The following is a 12,561-nucleotide window of genomic DNA, read 5'->3' as shown; positions in this document are numbered from 1 at the left end:
TTGGCTGCCTGTGTTAGCTGTTTTATGTCTTGATTTGTAGACTTCATGTTTCCAGTTTCTTTTGGTTTAAGCTCTTCAATAACAGAATGGTTCTTTCCTTGTAAGTGCTAACTTTATATGTGTTCTTTCTAAAAAGTATTATGTGGATCCGAACTGAAGGAAAATAATTTCACCTATCTCATCTTAATCAAGGGCTACTTTGGAAAGCCTTTCCATTTTCAATAAATGGTATTTTTTGTGTCTCAAACTTAGCACTGAATAGCCTTTAGTTGTCCTACCAGTAAGGAAATGTCATGAGTGCTTTCTTCAGTTGGGAATATGTTTTCTCAGTAAGTACTGTTGAAGAATACCTGTGATTTGGGAAGTAGTGTTTGTAGCCTCAGCTGTTTTACTCGACATGCATCTTGCTCTCCAGCCACGTTCTAAAAAGTCCCTGCAAGCAGAGAGCCTCCCAGACAGAGGGTTTTCGGCTCACGCTTGAAGGCTTTTGGTGTTCGTATTTATTTATAAAGGAAAGATGTTGTTACGAGAAATCCAAAGGCACTACTGATTTGAAGAGATAGGTGAAACTTTCAGAAAGCCTCATCACTTTAGCAATGGTACTTTCTAAAGGGATTAAGTTCCTGGCTGCAGCAGTTTTTCATGAGACGCTCTGGATGTTCAGAACTTGGCATACCCTCACTTCATAAGCTGTGTGGTACCCCTTATATAGAAATTCTACATAAATAATAATTCTTTAGCTTATTAGTACCAGTGAGGTCTGTAGTGACAAGTGTCTGTGTTGGACCCCGATTGCTTGGGAGACTTTCATTGCTCATTGACAAGACCAGTATGGCAATATGAGCTTTAGACACTTTACCATCAGCATGGTGTTGCACAGCTGTATTGGACACTGACTGACCCAAAGCTGTCTGGTGTCTTGTGGCATCTTTTAAGATGCACTGGGGTGAGCCTTGTCTCAGTTCTTTGAGAAGATGACTGGCTGAAGGAAAATGTTTTTAATTTCAAAATATTTCCTAACTTTAAAGCAGGAAAACCAGGAAGTAAACCACATAAAAGCAGCTCGTATCTTGTATAAAAATACTGTATTTCTTTAGTATGTTGTTTTCTGTTGGTTAGAATCAGTTTTAATGTATTCTTTCTTTATTCTTTGGTTGGGGTTTCCATAACCTTTTATTTCATGGAAGGAGCAGTGTAGCACTGAGTAGTTTAATTTAATCAGAAGTTGATGAAATTATACCATATATATTTGTAGGTAGATTGTATGTTTGGAAAGTTAACATGTTCATGTTAATTACCGAAAGAAATTAACAGTATGCTGGTGCTCTATTGAGAAATAACATGACTGACAAATAGAGAGCAGCCAGTTCCATGAATGGAAAAAGTATAAGCATATTATCCATTTACCTGAACATGTTTCTACCACCCGATTTTGGTTCTGCATTTTTCTGTAACTAGTAGGGATTGCAGTGGAGTGATAGTGGCCCTTTCCATTTCATCTGCTCTGCTAGATGCAGGTGCGTGGATGGAGCTGGTGAAGTGATGAGCTCTCCCAGTGCTGGCACAGGTGCATCTGCTGCCTGAGGCTATCTTGTAGGCCACCAGCTGAGGCACTTTAGGGAGCTTTGTGCTGCAGACTATTTGCAGAACTTCCAGACAAATGTGGCCTTGTTGTAAAGTTTTAGTGTGTGTTAGGTGTTTGGTGTCTAACTTGCATTTAGCTGCCTTTGGGGTTTTTATTTCCTCTGGTTTTCTCCCTTCCTGATTTTTGTATTTCTTTTCTTGCTTTTCTTCAATATAATACATACTTGCTGTGGCTAAAGGTTCAGAAATGACACTAATAAGAATTAATGGCATTCATAATTGCAAATCAATGTATATGTATTAATTACCTTTTTTTAATCTTAAAGCATTTCTATTTTGTCCTCCTGCTTCAGATTCCTATATCAATACCTGTTGTTTCACAGAGATGGGAAAGCTGTAAAATTCAGCATTAAAAGCAGTTAATTGTTTAAATCCTGGTAACTAAGGCATTAAAAATGCACTGTAATTAAACATTTGCTGGCTTTGAAGAAATATGCCAATCTACTTCAACTATGAAGAGTGCCATGTTAATGTATTTATTTATGATACTGGGCGACGGAGCTCCTTATGCTCCTGCCCTGTGTAACTGAAACATTTGGAATGGCAATTTCAGGAATTGAAACCTCGAGAGAAGCTATGGTGGAATGAATTGTTAGGCTTGTGCTTGTGAGGAGTTTTAGCAGAGACACCTGAAGTAGTTCCCACTTGCAACTGTGCAGTCCTTCACCCCCCTACCTACCATTAGCACTCTGTGGCGGAGGTGGTTGAACCAGAAGTACATCTGCATTACGTGGGGCTGTAAAGTGCTTTAAGGTGTAAACAGAAATGGGCTGCGGGCTCCCAATGGCAGTGGCTCAGGAGCAAATGTTCAACTTTGCTTATGGCAGAGGGAGGAAGGCAGGAATTTATCTCCTGACGCAGGGGAAGGCAAATACACGAGTACCTTCAGTTGCTGTGGGAGGCTGCAGCCGAGAACATTTTCTACCCCAGTGCTGTTGCACTCATGAGGCTTAACAGACTTGGGACTTCTGTGCTGAGCTTACCTCTGTAGCTAATTCACTTTAAGTTTTCCTGGATGATTCCTAAACTCTTGGTGGTTTTTTCCCCAATACTTTCTGTAGGGATAGAGTAGCTGATCCTCCCATCATGCAAATATGATGTTTCATGTAGAAGTGGCACAGAAATCTAGCAGCTTGGGAGGAGCAACCAAAATAGAAACATAACTGATTTGTAGCAGTTGTCTTAAGGCCTTGTAGGGTAACACAGTTAAGCCTTGCCCTACTCTATCCATTTAAATGTCCAGCAACTAAGCTGGGATTTTTTCCGTGTAGCTCTGTAACTGTTTCCAGCTGCCATTTAAAAGGTTGGCGAAAACTGGAGTTTTGGTTCCCCAAAAGCAGTACATTGTTACATTAATGGTGAAGCATTTGAAGTAAGGAGGCTGAAACAGTACAGAATGGGGCAGATCAGATCTTAGGGCAGTTATGTCAAGTTGTCAGACACAGAACTGTACTAAGTGGGCTTTATACCTTTAAGGTTTATTTGCAGTCATGGAAAGTTGAAATTGAGCATCTGAGAGACAGTAAATCACTGAGTTCTCTAGAATTTTAACTACAGGGATGCCTGTGAAAATCAAGAAACTCAGATTTGTCAGGCTCATGAGATTTGGTAACAGCTATAGGTTCATGTATCACTTTATCTGTCTCATTTCCTCTTGGAGAGAGGTTGGTTAAATATCGTCTCAGAACTGCCTGCTGGGTTGTTTGAAATGTTTCACCTTTTTATTACTGATTTGTTTCCTTGTAATCTTGTGACGTTTGCTATCTGGAAAGCTGGATTTTCAGGAAGGGCCAGATTGAAATCTGTTTAGTCTAAATCCTTACAAAGATGGTAAAGTCTTTGTTAAACTACCTTGAAAGCTATTTGAGTTTTTTTTCAGAATTTAATTATTCTTTCTTGAAAGTGTGTGGGGGGGGGTGGTGGTGGTGGTTGGTTTTTCTTTTTTTGGTTGTTTTTATTTTTTGATTGGTGTTTTTAAGATAGGATAACTATTCAATTAAAGTACTGTTAACATACTGAAAAGTTAAATATTAATAGCATCCTCTTTGATCTTACTCAAAGACTGTGTTCTGCAAGAAAGCTGTGCATCTTCATTGTCCTCCCAAAACTAGTTGGAAAACTCATAGTTGTAATTTACTTTAAATGGGAAATATTATTTGTAATTCTCTGCCTGAATGCATTTTCTGTCAGTCCGTGTCATCCTGAAGATGAGTGTAGTAAAACTGAAAACATCAAAGAAACTGTTGGAAGCAACAGTGACTGCATGTTTTTTACATAACTTAAAATAATGCCTTTAGCTGTGTTTTTTTTAAATGGAATACTTATGCTGGAATGATTAATGCAAACTATTTTGCAGAGGGGTAAGTAGATAAATTGGATTCTCTTATCTCGGCCATCCCAGTAGAAAAGAGCAAGAACTGCATTGGGGGAGTTAGGAGTTTGGGGTTTTTTGTTTGCATCTTGGTCTTTGCCACAGACCAGAGCTCTGGCAGTTATAGAAACAGCAGTTATGCACTGCGTTTATTTTATGTACATTGTTCAGAATAGTTCCTAGTGATGTTTCTAGGCAGCTCCAAGAAAATGGCATGATGCTACTTTAATTACAGGAAAGCTGCACAGACAACCTTTGCATACACATTTGCAGTAAATGTATCGATCCTAGTAAGTATAGTGATCCTTTTAGAAATGTTTTATTTAATTCCAAATTCTACAAATAAAGAAAAGGAAACTTCTGTTTATCTGTAATACAGCACCTTAGTGTCTGATGTCTTATATTGCTTGGGCATAGCTACTTATAACACCCAGGGCAGCTCTTCCCTGTTGTACTGTGCATGTATAGAACACTACATCTACAAGGTATGCATTTGAAGAGGGCTGAATTCACTTGGTTTGTCTAGGTCAAGTGTGCAATGAATGAACAGTACTGTGAGTGGATGGTCTAATACTTCTGAGAGCAGCTGGTCTTACTACTCGTGAATCTCGTAATGTATAGGTCTACTTGCAGCCTGAAGTCTGCAGGCTTACGTCACTGAAGCGGCTCAAGCAATTTGCTTCTAGCCATCTTCTTTACTAAAAGGTTCTCATATCTGAGCAAAAAGCATGTGATAGACTGGACACTTGCATTAGTAATTTTAGTAGAGTGCAAACAGCTTGCATTTGCAGATTGAGCACTTCTGCTTTACTACACCTACACTTCTTGTCTTGTTCTTTTAAGAGTTTACTGATACCACTCTGCTCATTCACAAATATCTCGCCTTGACTCTTGTGAAAGTATCAAAACCATAGACTTTAGTCTGCTCCCTTTTAATAGTAAAATTTATAACCAGTCCAGAATCAAAAGGTATGCAAATATTGGGATCAGTATATAAACTACGGATTTATTGGTAATATCCAGCCTACTAATATAAGTATGCACAAATCTTCAGTTCGAGAGTTTCTTTCTGTATTGTTTTTCTTACATAAACCAGCTCCAGATTAAAGCTATTGGCTTATAGTTAAATGTGAGTGCTTTCTTTTCCATCTTCTCTCTATGCAGTAAAATAGTAATCTTAGGAAAGACTTCCCATATAAGTATTCCAACGTGTATTTTTATACTCTTTTGCAGTGGACATACTTGTTGCTCTCACTTTTAAACACAGTGTACTTTCCAGAGTCTGTTTCATTTTCCTCACTCAGTGAGGAACTGGAAAAGAATCCATCCTGTAAATGACCTTTTCTTACCCAGTTTTAGAAATACATGATGATGATATCTTGCAACCCTACACAATGACTTTTATTGGGCTCTTCTCAGTGAATTAGCCTCATCTGTGCTTGGCAAGATTCAGAGGCTTGCAATCCATGATTTTTCTTTCCTGCTTCTACTATTCTTGTTTTGATTAAAAAGAGAACAAAAGGTTACATTTTAAACTTGGTGGTTTATCCTGAAATTTGTTCTAGTATCTGGTAGGTTATTTCATTAACTCAAAGGCAAAACAAACCCCAAAAAGTCCAAAATAGCAGTAGTTGTCATCCATACATCTTTGATTATAAAAGCATGTAAATTGAGTTGTGAGGAAGAAGACATGTTAGAAAGCTTGTGCACTGTTGTTAAATAAGACAATGCTTATGATACTGATGCTTGTATGATAATGCAAGGATACTGGCAGGTCCTTTACCCCTCTTGTTAAATGGACTTGTACTGGTATGTATTTTCTTTGGTTTTTGGGGGGGGGGGGCAGGAGGAGTAAAAGTATTTGGTGTATGCCATTCTTAAATCTTTAATGATGTCCATTGAATTCAAGTTCTTATGTCTGTGCATATATATATATGAAAACATACATATTATGTATATTTATGTACTAGTAAAAGAGGATTTTTCTTTTTAAAAAAATTTTGTTAATATGAAATATTCCTAGTCTTCAATACTGCTACCGAAATCTTTAGAATGAAGAGCTTATACTCTTGGTACATACACTTCTCAAAATATTCTTAACATCCTAGCAGTTCTTAATGGACTAATATTTTCTATTGAGCTAACTCCATTTAAAATTAATTACTAGTATCCTTCAGGAAGCCCTATCAGCAGTGATCAGTTGTTGATAATATGAATAAATAATAGTGCAACAAAATCTCAGATGCCATGTGGGAATGCCATGTAACTTACTTGGCCAAACACATCGATATTACAAATAAATGCACATTTTTAAAAAAGATTTTCTAACATTCATTGATTTTTGAAACATTGTTACATAGAAATACTGGCAGCTCTTCTGTTTGTTGAAAGTATCCTTAACAGGACTTCAGGTGGTGGAACATTGAGATTAGTATTTCTGTAGGGTTTTAGTATATGTCCTGTATGTTTTTTCTGGGATGATTGTTTTTTTTAATAAGTTTCTGGTGGTAATAACTTAAAAAATAAAAGCGGGGGGGGGGGGGGAGAGAGAGAGAAAGGGCAACTACAAAGAACCCAAAGTGTATTTTAAAAAGTCATTATTTTTGAGGTGCTGGGAAAGTTGGCTCATGATTTTGGAATGCATGCTGCTAACAAGGATTCCTTTGAAGAACTCTCTGTAGCCCAGTGTTAAAGGCAGTCAAGAGACCAACCATAATTAATACAGTCTTTCAAATTAGTGGTGATATTCATCAGCTAGTTCCAAAATCTGACCTTTATATCCTACTCCTAACAAAATACAACCTCTGTTATATCTTGTTTAGTAAGAGGAAAAAGGAATGCTTGAATACTTTGGATGTATTCATAAAAGAAGTGATGAAAAAGGAGTATGAGGTAATTGAGGTACTACATAGGCAGCATTACCTGAAACAGGCTTATGAGAGCAAGCTTGATGCAATGTCCCAAAAAGTTACTCAATGTGGATGCAGGTTCTGTACTCTAGCTGGGAAGAAAAATAAAGGAGTATCTAGATCCATGTGGCAATTTAGTATCCTATTATGGAAAAATATTGTTGCATGGGAAAATTTTGAGGACTTTTAATCTATGAAAACTGAGGGATCACATCAGTCTCTAATAAAACTATTAATCTTCAGAATAGATGTCAGACAGCAGCTGTCTTAGTGGTTGAATGGGCTAGTGCACAGACACGCTTTTCCCGCTCTTTCTCCAGCATCTTTCCGCTGGTGTTAGACCTGTCCTTTGGAACTGGTCTATGTTACCTCGCTGTTATTGATAATTATTTTGCCTTTTTCCAAGGGGGGTGTAGACTTAGAACAAATAAAAAAGCCACAACAAAACCCTCAAAATCATGAAAAAAACCAAACAAAAATATTTGATGTACACCATTCTTAAATCTTTTAAACTGTTGTTATCTGAAGTTGTTTGAGGGCACAGGTCTGATTTCTTCCTCCTCAGGGCTGGTTTACTCCTAGAACAGGGTGGGGGGCAGTTCTGAACCTATGTAGGTTTTTTTAAAAAATTAACTTAAAGCAGATTTAGTTAATCAGTATACCTTGGACCAATATAATTAATTTTTTAATTCATCTGTATGGTGTAGGTTGAGTTATAGTTTAAATAGATTTAATTACTGTGACAGTGGCTGCTAACAGTAGTTTAATCACAGTGTCTTTCAATCTTCTGTATTTGACCCAAGGGTAACATTATACATATAGTTTGGCGGCACTTAAAGAAACAAACATTATTTTCTCCATATTGTTTCTTCCTGTCAGTATGCGGAAATCGTTCAGAGATTTTTCAACTACTTTTAGATTTGTCCATTAAATCTCGAGACGCTTTCAGACATCTTTTGACCTGTGCAAAGAGCACAGCTCAAGCTGACAGGGATGCAGCACCTTTTGCTTGTACCTGGTAGCGTGGGTAGAGCTGAGGAGGGTTATCTTGAACCACTTTGCCATGTGCGGAGCTGGGCAAAGGCTGCTGATGGGGTGTCTTGCTTTATCCCCGAAGAACGGTGGTAAATCCTGAGCCCCGTCTGAAGCTGGTGTTGGATTGCATCCCTGGGAATCCAGGAACTTCACACCTAAGATACTTTCCGTCGTGACCTTTGAGAGGATGCTGAACGAAGTAAACAAACAAAAATATCAAAATTGTGTTGCTGGGTCCTTTAAAAGATTTTTTTTTTTTTATTTTGCCGATCTTTTCGTGTAGAAGGCTTGCTCTGCTTTGGCGCTGTGCAGAGTACTGTCGGGCAGTTCATTTACTTCACTACACTTGTAACAGATGGGTTGGAAGTTTATCTAAAACCCGGGGAAGCGCACACAGCCTTTTGTAGTCCTTTCGGGGTTTAAGTGCGAGCCGTTGCGCCGTTTCTCTGGGGCGGGGCGGGTCGCTCCGTCAGTGTCAGGGTCCCTCGGGAGGCGTTCGGGTACAGGCGAGGACGGGAGCGAGCGTTGGGCGCCGCCAGCCCCGCCGGGACCCTGCCGCCATCGCCGGGGGGCGGGGCCTGGCGGGCGAGGAGGGGTCCCGCGAGCAGCAGCAGCAGCCGCCGCCAGCCCCGCCCCTGGGCTGGCCGCCCGCCCGCCCGCCTCCGCCTTCAGCCCCCCCCCCCCCCCCCCCCCCCGCCCTGCGTCACCGGGCGGCCGCGCGGTAGCGGCGCGGGTGCCGGCACGCTCCTCCTGCCGGTGCTACCGCCCCGCAGCCGCCTGGCGCCCCGCTGCCGCCCTGCCCGGCACCATGCTCAGCCTACAGGATTCCCTCTTCTTCGAAATTAACATAAAGTCTCTGCTGAAATCCTGGAGCAGCAGCAGCAGTAAGTATGATGCTGTGGCTCTCCGTGCCAGCGACATAGCGCTTTTGTTTTTGTGGTGTTTTTTTGTTTTGGTTTTTTGGTGGGGTTTTTTTTTTGGCATGCCGCTGTGTAAAATTACGCTTTAAAAACGGGGGTTTAGCGGTCCGTTGTGTGCTGGTGCAACTTGGCATAGCCAGTGTGAGAGGTGAGCAAAGTGCTCTGTCTGCTTCCTAGCTGTCCTGTAAGGTTTATGTATGTATATATAAAAATTTTCTTAGGCTGCAGTTGTTTCAGTCTGGTAAAGTTCTTTGCACCCTTTGCTGTCCAAGAGAGATGACACGTAGATGCTCGTCTCTGCGGAGTTATCAGATGCTGACACTATGGCTTGGTTCTGCCAAGCTCAAAATGCTCCTTGGAAGCAAAACAATCATCCTTGGACTGAGTGTTTATGGGGTTATTATTTTTGTGCCTCAAACGCCTTATTATACCTGCAGAAAGTGCCCACTTTGATCTTCGAAGTGGCCTGGATCGAGAGTTTCTATGAGGATTTCTTGTCTTAATTGAACCGAGGAAGGCAAGGATGCTGCTTTGAGTAAAGACAACCGATCTGTCCTCAGATCACCCCTTCACACACACTTCAATGCAGGGTCTTGGGCCCGGGAGCTGCCTTGCACTGTGTAGCAGGCTCTGCTACCATAAGCACAGCAGCTTAATGACAGGATGCCAGGAGGTGATAAAGATGACGTAATTGTATGTCAGTTAAGTATTTCGTACGTCTTAAGTTTCTTGTATTTGTAAAAATTAAAAAAGTCAAAAGCAGGAGGTATCTGGTATCTCAGCTTTAAGTTATGTTTCATGAATTGCTGTTTGAGATGTATCAGGCTGCACAGTTTTCATTCACCAAGCGCTTCATCAAAATATCTCCATTCAGATTTTTACCCCAATACAGCATGGTCCGTTTCACCGGTCTGCCTTATTTGAAGGAATTAGTAGTAAGGTATTTATTGTACAGTGTATTAATTACTGCTAGGAGAGAATGCAGATAGTATGTCCTAATAGCTTCTTCAGACATGAGATTTGCTTTTTGCACTAACTACTGTAATTCATGTTTTGAACTTAGGACTTCTAAGTTAAAGCAATGGATATTTCAAAATAGGCATCCTTACAGGTTTTGCTTTTTACTTTGTTTAGTTTGTGTCTTGCAGATTAACTGTATCTGTTCCAAATTATACCTTGTAATAGTACTTGATAGTTATTAATGTTCTTGCTGAAATAAAGATAACCAGAAGGGTTTTTCTAATATTTTATAGTAGAAGTTGAAGGTGTCTCATAAAAATGATTAAAAATCCTTAAAATTGATTTTATTAATTTATATTGTTTCCAAACTAAACCATACTAAAGAATATATTCAGTTACAAAAAGTTCAATCAACAGCTAGATAAATAATTGCTGTATAGATAAGGAGATGAATAGCAGAATCTAGACTAGACAATTGTCAGCTGTAATAAGATAGAGAGTATTACTACTAATAAAAAAGGTATCTGAGAAGAGGTTATATATCATGCTATGTTTTCTCCTTTATGTCCTCTGTTATGTAAGCACAGTGGAGGAAGATCTTCCTGACTCTTTCATCAGAAAGTGGTACTTGGATCACCTACCACCAAACTACTTTTCTGTGCACACTGATTAGATAGCTGGGGTTTATTTCACTTTTTCTTTTTTCATGATTGTCACTTCATTTGTGAAAATTGCCGCGATGACGGCATAGCTGCATGCCTGCTCTGTAAGTGTGTGAGAGTCGCATTCTGATGGCTTTCCACTGTGCAGACTGGCCAGGAGCAGACCTCTCTGTGCAGCCTACACTGGATTTACGTATCCTGATTCACATGGGTAGCTTAGTGAATTGAGCTGAGTGGGCAAGCCAGTTGCTGCTTTTTTTTTTTCTTTAAAATGTTTTCCAGTCAAGTGATGCAGTTTGTGCAGAACAAGGAATTACGCAGTATTTCTGTTGAGTATGTGCTTGGAAACTCAATAAATGTGCATATGCTGAGAAAATTACTTGAGAAAGGTTTTTCCTGTGTTATCATGAAATTTTTATATGCAAATGCTACTTTTTATGGTTTGTATCATAACTTCAGAATTTTGTATACTAAAGAAACGTCAGAAGAGGAGTGAGTATGCTTACATGCATTTCCATATACATAAAAATAACCATCTGTAGAGAGTGTTTAGGTATGTAACAGAAAGGCAGCAAAGCTCCATGGGTCTGGTTAGGGGCTTGCTTAGCTGGCATAATGTTGTTGCAGTGCTGGCTAAGGTTTTATTGTAGTTGATCTTTTTTCTTTCAGTAACAACAATGAAGTGACATTCATATGGCCTAGTTTCAGAATGCTGTCTCTCTGCCAACAATTTTAGGCATTACTTCTTTTTAAATGGAGTCAGGAATGTTCTTTTAATCCAACAGTGAAGTGAGGATGTTCCCACTTAAGAATTATTTACTTACTGAAGTTGTGGATGTAATAGAGGCGTTATGTTGGCTTGTCCTCAGGTTGCTTGGCTCCATAGTATTTAAGGAATCTTAGTTGTGGTCATGTAACCTAATGTGCTTAAAGTTATGGATTCTGTTGTTTAGTCCATTGCAGTTTGAATATGTGGTCTGTTTAACCATTCTTCTGAGGTTTCTGATTTTGTAGCACAAATACTTATTTTGATTGTTATTCATGTTGATTGGTGTAAGAAAGCTCTCATATTTTGTCCACGAAAACCTTTGTTTAAGGTTAAGGAGGTCTGAATGCCAAAAGAATTACTTTTAGTAATGCACAAATGGGTTCGAAAACCAAATGTGGTGCCACTTACAATGAAAAGCATTATGTAATGAATAGCTTTCTGTAAGATATGACATATATTTTAATGAAAATTACGCATGTATTTCTGGGGCTTACAGTCTAGTCAGGAACTGCTTTCCACTAAACATGAGTACGACCCAGTACTGCTTTCTTAAAAGCTCTTTTGTCTTTCTGGTATTTACTGTATTAATAATCTTGTGTGGTTCAGAAATAAATAGTTATTTCTGGGTAATAAAAAAAGAACAAAAATGTATCTATTGTCTTTCTAATAACAAATATGCAGCTTTCTGTTGCTGTGCTGTGGTTGTGGTGTGTCTGTCTGGTAAACAGAAGGGTACCTTCTTCTGGTAAATCTGGTTGGAGGTGGCTCATGAGGTTTTCATATCATCTTGCTCAGCTTGATTCAGAAGTCATGTATATATTTCAAGAGCTCATACTTACTAGTAAGAGAATGAGGCTGCTCTTAACATTATGCCTGCCAAAGCTACATCAAGGTTGTTGCCCTTGGCTTCTTTTTTGGTAAGGGTTTATGACAGTGATTTTCAAAGTTACTTAAACATGTGAGCCTGGGAACAAAGTCATGACAGGAAGGCGAGCTGTATCTGCCTGTACAGCAGTCATTTTTGAAAATGTGTTATAAAATCAGAAAGAAATGGAGCAGCTTTAAAAGGAAGTGAATTATTGGAGCTACGGCTGCCAGGTGCTGACAAGCATGTGAAAACTGGGGAGTTGCCTGGCAGATACTTCTGAATCATTCTTTCTGTGAATGGAAAAAGCACTTGAAGAATTGCTTACCTTCCCATAGGATTAGTGTGACTGAAGATTACTTCCTCCTTTACCAACCAAAAATGAACTGTTGGATCTCAAGAGAGGTTCTGCTCTCATAATACAGT

At 39.3% G+C, this 12,561-nt stretch overlaps 1 protein-coding gene across 12 annotated transcripts in view; it reads left to right on the top strand.

Annotated features, from left to right (window-relative positions):
* The window catches only part of FRYL (FRY like transcription coactivator), a 181,300-nt gene that overhangs the window by 41,614 nt on the left and 127,125 nt on the right, over positions 1-12,561 (top strand). The window contains exon 1 of one of the 12 annotated variants that reach the window (XM_054823071.1): positions 8,825-8,843. The exons of the other annotated variants lie outside the window; for them this stretch is intronic. The gene's annotated coding sequence lies outside the window, so the exon portion shown is untranslated. Of the gene's footprint in view, positions 1-8,824; positions 8,844-12,561 lie in introns of those variants that run through there. 12 annotated transcript variants of the gene reach the window in all.

Source organism: Grus americana, chromosome 4, assembly GCF_028858705.1.
Source record: "Grus americana isolate bGruAme1 chromosome 4, bGruAme1.mat, whole genome shotgun sequence".
Classification (NCBI taxonomy): domain Eukaryota; kingdom Metazoa; phylum Chordata; class Aves; order Gruiformes; family Gruidae; genus Grus; species Grus americana.
Note: the sequence above shows the minus strand (reverse complement) of the source record. Positions and strands in the feature narration are given on the sequence as shown.